The sequence below is a fragment of the Pteropus vampyrus genome, unplaced genomic scaffold, assembly GCF_000151845.1.
Source record: "Pteropus vampyrus isolate Shadow unplaced genomic scaffold, Pvam_2.0 Scaffold10, whole genome shotgun sequence".
In the NCBI taxonomy this organism is placed as follows: domain Eukaryota; kingdom Metazoa; phylum Chordata; class Mammalia; order Chiroptera; family Pteropodidae; genus Pteropus; species Pteropus vampyrus.
Window position 1 is genome coordinate 12,561,808 of NW_011888791.1, and position 7,177 is coordinate 12,568,984.

General features: G+C 35.6%; 1 pseudogene; it reads right to left on the bottom strand.

The window, feature by feature from the left end:
- Window positions 1-1,021: 1,021 nt before the first annotated feature.
- On the bottom strand, window positions 1,022-1,920 carry LOC105303059 (annotated as a pseudogene).
- Window positions 1,921-7,177: the final 5,257 nt, after the last annotated feature.

Genomic DNA, 7,177 nt, shown 5'->3' on the forward strand with positions numbered 1-7,177 from the left:
AAAAAAAAACCTCTCCAAAACAAACAAACAAACAAACAAAAGAACAAACTATGTTCATAGATAGTGTCAACATTTTCAGAGCACTTACATTAGGAAACATTGTTTCTCTTTAACCTTATGAGAATACTATATATGCCACAGTAGATTTACAAAAACAGTTATACCGACACCATGATTTTATGTTTCCATATGCAAGAAAAGAATAGACATCTTCCCAACAGTTATGTTTCCTTATAACTGCTGCCTGTTTCCAGTCCAGCAGAGCAGTTTTCCACACATGCTTTGAGAAACTTCAGCTTTTAAAACCCAATGATGGCTATTTTAGAGTCATATTTTTTCCAGATTCAAACTTAAATAATGAGAAATTTACCATTAAAAAATAACTAATGTTTTGTTAATGAGTATGGTGATGTTTACTCACCAAAAGATGCATTAAAAAATTGCACAGAAGTGAAAATGAATAAAGCTGTTTTAAAGCAGACTTGTTTAAACTATAGTTTAGGACGCTTAAACAAACATAAAACTGTTGTTAAAGTTTTAAAAAGTAATTATCTCCAAATTACAACTGTTCAACTTTCACACTACAGCACAATGTCATTTCATACAAGTACATACTCTCACTGCGATGGGCAGTAGTGAAGACATATTGCTGTGTTCTGACATAACTAGATCTGAATATGCCGTACACTCACCTTATGTCACATTACCTATTACATTACAGTGATTCTTTGAAATGAAAAATAATAAACATTCAAGGACACAGTGTACCTAAATGACATACAGCATTTGAAATCTTTCAAAGGTCTGAAAACAGTATTTCAATGCAAGCCTGAATCTTCAAACACACACAGTCTTTCTGTTTTATGCTTAGTTTAACATCACTGGAGAAAATACCCATCACTAAATCCTGATATACATTCTTAGCCATTTTCCTCTCTCCTATTGACGTCACTGTTCATGAGGCAAAGCATGACCCAGAATTGTTCAAGTTCTCCTACAATGGTTTCTCCAGTCACAGCAGTCATTCAGTTTCTGGCCCCTTTTGTTTGGCACCAGGGAGCGTGAGGATCAGGGCCTGCAGAATGTCTGACAGGAAAATAATACCCACAATACTATCTGCTTTATTTGCCACTACCAGCTAATGGACCTCAGCTCTCACTATTCTATCCACATGGTCTCCAGTATTTCCAGCAAACTGCATTTCACAACACCCTCGAAATACTGTGAACGGTGCTGAAGCGCCTGGGTCACTGTGATATCTAGGTTACTGTATGTTTTTTCAGCAGCAAAGTTAATTGCATTAAATTTGGAATAAATACCTACAACAGGCAAGGCAGACACCTGTCTTTCCAGAGAGACTCTCAGGGCCCTAATGATGGGCGCCGCCAGGTGTACGAAGCTGATGTTGGGGTAGGTCTCGATTCTCAGTGCATCCAGGTTCTGCTGCGTGGAGGCAGACTTTGGCATATCAGACATAAAAAGCTGGAGGAACTTGAGCATTTTTTTGTGAGTGAGTACATAAAGTGCATTCTCACTGATAGGGTTAATAACTGGCAATCTGGGTTTCATTTTTGATCAACGAATATATAGCATCGAAGAGGCTTACATCTGGAGATATATTCCCCAAATGATTAAGCATTTCCGGTAAATAATGCTCCCTCTGTGTTTCAAATCTCATGTTCTTCTAATGCATAAATCTATCATGAGAGATTTATAGTATCTATGTAATATATTTGTGAAATCTGTAATCGTTAGCATTCCTACAAGACTGTTTCTTTACTCTCCCAGAGAGGCGCTGTTCAAACACCATTGGCTACTGAGGCAAAGAAGGCCTTTTTAACTTGTGTAGTCGAAGACAACAAGCCCCTAACTGGTTGGGATAATGTCGTAACACTTGTATGACCTCATGAATTGCATGTAAACTTCATGAATCGCCCGCCACTTGCCATGTCTTCTGTTTCTTCTTCCAGCTCGAATTTCTCCCGCTTGCCGGCTTCCCCAAGTCTCAGGGCTACGCCGGGATCAGAACGCGCTCAGCAGCGGTCGACCCGCTATGCAGGTCCGGGCCTGTGCTATCTACTTTATATTCATAGGCTTGCTGAATTCTTACAAGATATTGTTATCATATATTCATTTTATCGATGGGAATGTAAGATTAGGAAGGTTAACTAACTTTCCAGTTTACACAGTTAATTTTAAAATTCCAGAGCCAATTTTTTCTTACTGTGTAATTCTGAGTCCTTTAATCATCATTCAAATTAATCTTGAGCTAACTCTATAGCACATCTTTAGGACTCTGGATATCGTGGCCATGTTTAAGTGAAAGTACTCCCAGTTCATGGGTAAGCTTATTCTCCTCTTGCTATAAAATTTGAAGCTTTTATCAAAATAATGACCTCAAACAATAATAAATGATAGATTACCTTATGTAATCCTCTTAATAACTCTTTGTAGTAGGTATTATTCTCATTATACATATAAGAAATTGAATTTTAAAGAATTTTAGTAATCTGTTCAATCTAATTACACAAACAAGTTAGCAGTCAAACTGGAATTTGAACTTGGGTTGTCGAACTTGGTGTCCATACTCTTAACAAACTCACTGTACATTGCATGTTTCCAGGAGCTAACCCTAGCTGTGCTCCTGTTGCTTCCCCTTAGTCACTTGCTCATACATTATCTGTTTCCTTACCCTTTTATTCTTAGTCTTAACTAAGAATCATCATGTGGGAAATAAAATTTTGAGTGAATCTCCAAGGTTAAATGAAGCGTTTCATTTAGAAAGCATCATTTAACATATTCTCAGACTATGATATCATATTTGTCTCCAGACCATTGAGGACAGTTAGTCATAATGGAACATTAAGAGTTTAAACAGGTATTAGTCACAAAAGAAGAGATCTTACCATCCTGCTTTGATTCATAGATTCCGGTAATAGAAAGGTAGTCACACTAAGCACTATGTATTCATCGCTAGGTGACATATTCTTAAAAGTTTCCAGGTACAGCATTAGTAATTTACAGTATGCTCTTTCTCGTCAAGCATTTTGAAATTGTATTACCACAAGTTTTAAGAGGGTGTTTAGATACTTCCATGCTGCAGAAGGTGAGTGAGATGAATATGTTTTCCAACAGTTTGCTTTTAAATTGCTACATTTAAGCCATCTAATAGAAAAACAGGATAATGGCAGAATGACTGAAAAATAAAGTGCAGGAAATAACATTACTCTCCAAAAACCTTCTGAACGATCACTCCTGCGTCCCCAAAATGAAGCCCTCAGACTTCCCATCCTCACCTCTTAGCTCTTCCACTGTCATGAAATATACAGGTACTTTATCTCAAGCTCTACTCTTCGAGCCCATTGATTCTAGGCTATTGCCACTCAAATATTGTTCCACTATGTAAAAATGTCCACTTCAGAAGATAGGCAATAAGCGTTTTACCTCTCAGACTATCCTTTCCAGTGATTCCATTACTATTAATGACTTTATTGCCATCAACGGCAGCCAAGTATCTCCTAGCAACCAAGGGTGCAAAAGATTTCAGGTTGTTATTTTTTGATTAGTGATTACACACATGGTATAAAATCCAGAGTCCAAAATATTACACAGTCCAGAGGAATTCTTCTTCCCACCTCAGTCTCTTGTGCCCATTTCTCCAGAAGCAGCCAGCATTGCCAGATTCTTGTGTGTGCTTCCAGAGCTACTCTGCTCTTTTCCACAGTGGTAGCATCTTAAACACAGTGCTGTGAAGCACCTTTAAAAAAAGTAAAAGCTTTATGGAGCCATAATTTACACGCAAAATAATTCATCCATTTTTAGATGAGCATCTGATGATCGTTAGTAAGTTTACAGAGTCATACAACCACTGCCACAGTCCAAGTTTTAGAACATTCACATTGCTCCGAAAAGATTCCTGATGACCAGCCCCGGGACTTTCTGTCTCTGTAGATTGGCCTTCTCTGGACATTTTGTATAAACACAGTCATATAATATGTGATCTTTTGTGATAGGCTTCTTTCAATTAGCCTAAAGTTTTTAAGATTCATACATATTATAGCATATAGCAGCATTTTATTTCTTTTTACTACCAGGTAGTATTTTATTGTATAAATATACTATATATGGTTTATCCATTAATCAGTTGATGTCCAATTGGGTTGTTTCCACTTTTGAGCTATTATGAATAATGTTACTATGAGTGTTCACACACAAGTCTCTGTGTAGACATATCTTTTCATTTCTTTTAGGTAGATATAAAGGAGTAGAATTCCTGGCTTGCATGGCAAATTTATGTTTAACATTTTATTCAGCTGCCAAGCTGTTTACAAAATGACTTTTCATTCCCAATATCAAGGAAAGTGTTAATTCAATTGGGCTAGATTGCTCAAAACCTGCACATTTCCAAGAAAGATCTGTCATTAGGACTGACTCATGGTTGGCTCTTTGGAGGTGATCTCTGAGTTCTTGGAATATTCTGCTTGATAAGTGTGTTTTTGTCTGCCTGATACATTGGGCCATCAATTTGATCAGATAGTTTATGTTAACAGTGTGATTCATAGCAAACATCCATTTTTGCTGTGGGATGGGGCTGGAGTCTAGGTAGCTGAGGTCAGTGGCACAGATGTGGCATGTCAACATAACTGATGCCCTGTAAAATCCCTGGACACTTAAGCTCAGGTGAGCTTCCTTGGCTGATACCACTTTGCATGTGTTGTCATACATCATTACTGAATGATGTGTGTGTCCATGTGATTCCGCTGGGAGAGGACATCTGGAAGCTTGTACCTGGTTTCTCCTGGACTTCACCCATATGCCTTTTCCTTTTGCTGTTTTTAACTTGCATTCTTTCCTGTAATAAGCAGTGATCATGACTATAGCAGCCTTTCTTAGTCCTGAGAGTCCTAGTGAATCATCAAGTCTGAGGGTAGGCTTGGGGATCCATGACACACAAAACTTTTTCCATTTTTCTATTTTGTTGTTCATCTTACTGTTATTTTACAAGATGTTTATAAGTAATTAAGAATCTTAGCTCCAGTTTGTGATATAAATTATAAGTATTTTTCTAATTTATTTTTGTCTTTTGACTTTATTTATGGTGTTTTAGTCAATGAAAAAACTTTTTTCTTTTCTTGAATCTAATTTACCATTTTTATGGTTTCTGTGTTTTGTGTCATAATTAGAAAGGCCTTTCCCAGACTGACTTATTGAAATTTTTTGTATATTTCCTTCAAACTTTTTAAAAAATTAAATCTTTAATCTATCAAGAATCTCTTTTGGTAATAAGGTATGAGGTAGGAATCTAAATTAATCGTTTTCAGTATAATTAGTCATTATTCCAACATCACTTATAGACTAGTTAATCTTTTCTCCACTAATCTGAAATGTTTCTTCTGTCATATATTAATTTTTAAAATGTATTATAGCCTATTTTTTGGAATTTTTGTTGTTGTTGTTCCACTGATCTGTTTGACTATTCATGCCAACTTCTTTTAATATTACACTTTATAATGTTTCAGTATTTTGTAGGGCTAGTTCTCCCTCTCCTTGGCTTATTACTTTTCTATTTCAGAAATTTCCTGGTTATTTTTGCTATTTAAGTTTTTAAAAAATTTTAACTTTTGCTTTCATAGTTCCAAAACACATCCTATTGGCATTATAACTTAAGTTGTTAAATCATATAAGATTCACCTACTAAGATGTTGAATCTTCTTACTTGAATAAATAATATGTTTTCTACTTGTGCAAATCTTTTTGTCATTCAGAAGTTTTTTACATTTTATTTCATATAACATTTGACATTTTTAACTAAGTTCATTTCCATTTCCTTTTGTTATCTTGCCTTATCTTTCCATAATGCAGATAAATTCTGCATCGTGTCCTTGAATTATAGAGGCAATTGCTTTATTTAGATTTTCTTTTTCTTGACCATATGTTTGGTTACCCACATAATCTAAGGCAATGTTATTCTAATAAATTGTAATTTTTGTTTTTCCATTCATTTTCTTTCCTCACAGGATATTTACATAGATTCTATTCTACCTCTGAATGAGATGGTTTATCCTGGAACAGTTATTTTCAGGAGTATTATTGAGGAGTATGTGGAGAAAGGACCTGCCACGTAATGCTTGGTGTGTTATAGGATTCTTTTAGCCTTTTCTTTTCCCACAACAACCAAGACAAATTCTTAGGGCTCTTAACAATGCAGAATATTTCCCATTTACCTGGCCTCAGTGACAGTTTCTTACAAATATGATTCGTCTGTGTGATTCTACATGTCTTACTTCTCACTCATGCCTAGGTCTTTCTTAAGAACTAGGTCCAATGACTCCTGCTGCCAATGCACACACACATTCTTGTTGTACTGTTTTCTTGGATTACTGTGGGAATTGAGCTTTGCCATATTTTTGAGACCTACATTGTGGTCATTCTCTCTCAGCAGCTTCCCACAATCCCAAATTTGACCTCTCTCATATAGAATGACTAGAATTGATGACATCTCCAACTTTTAGTGAAGATGGAATTTCCACTTTTATTTGTTACTTTGATTTCCAAAAGAAAAAGTAAAAATTGCCACCTCAATTTCACAATTAAAATATGGAAAGTTTACCCTCCCTATTCATGCACTGTTTTAATACTGTAATAATATTTAAATAAATTAAAAGTTTATTCTTATTGAGCTGGAAAAGGTAGAAACTAAGGTAGAACCAATACTGCTTTCTGAATTCCCTTTAATGATCCAGATCTCCTCAGGTGGCTTGGCTGTTTATTTTTCTGGCAGGGCTCCCTCTTTTCCCTAAATGTTTATAACTCTGAAAGTATAAAGCTTTTATTTCTTCTTCTTCTTTGAGTTATTAATCAAAACTCTCTTTATCAATGAAAAGAACAAGAATAAGTTAGCTTATTCTATTTCCACTAGTTTCTTCTCTTGACCATAATGTTGCCCTCTCTAACCTTTGACCATCAATGAGCAATCTATGTGCATCTCTCAAAACCCACAGCACACTCACCTTTCATCTGACATATTGGAAAACTGATAGGATTTGATTCCTTAGAGTGATTCTCCTCAAAGTGGCATTAGAATTTCAATATATGTGTTTGGTAAGGAGATACAAAAACTCAGGCTATGGAATCTCAAAAATATATTGAGTTTTAATGTAAATTTTTGTGAAGAGGG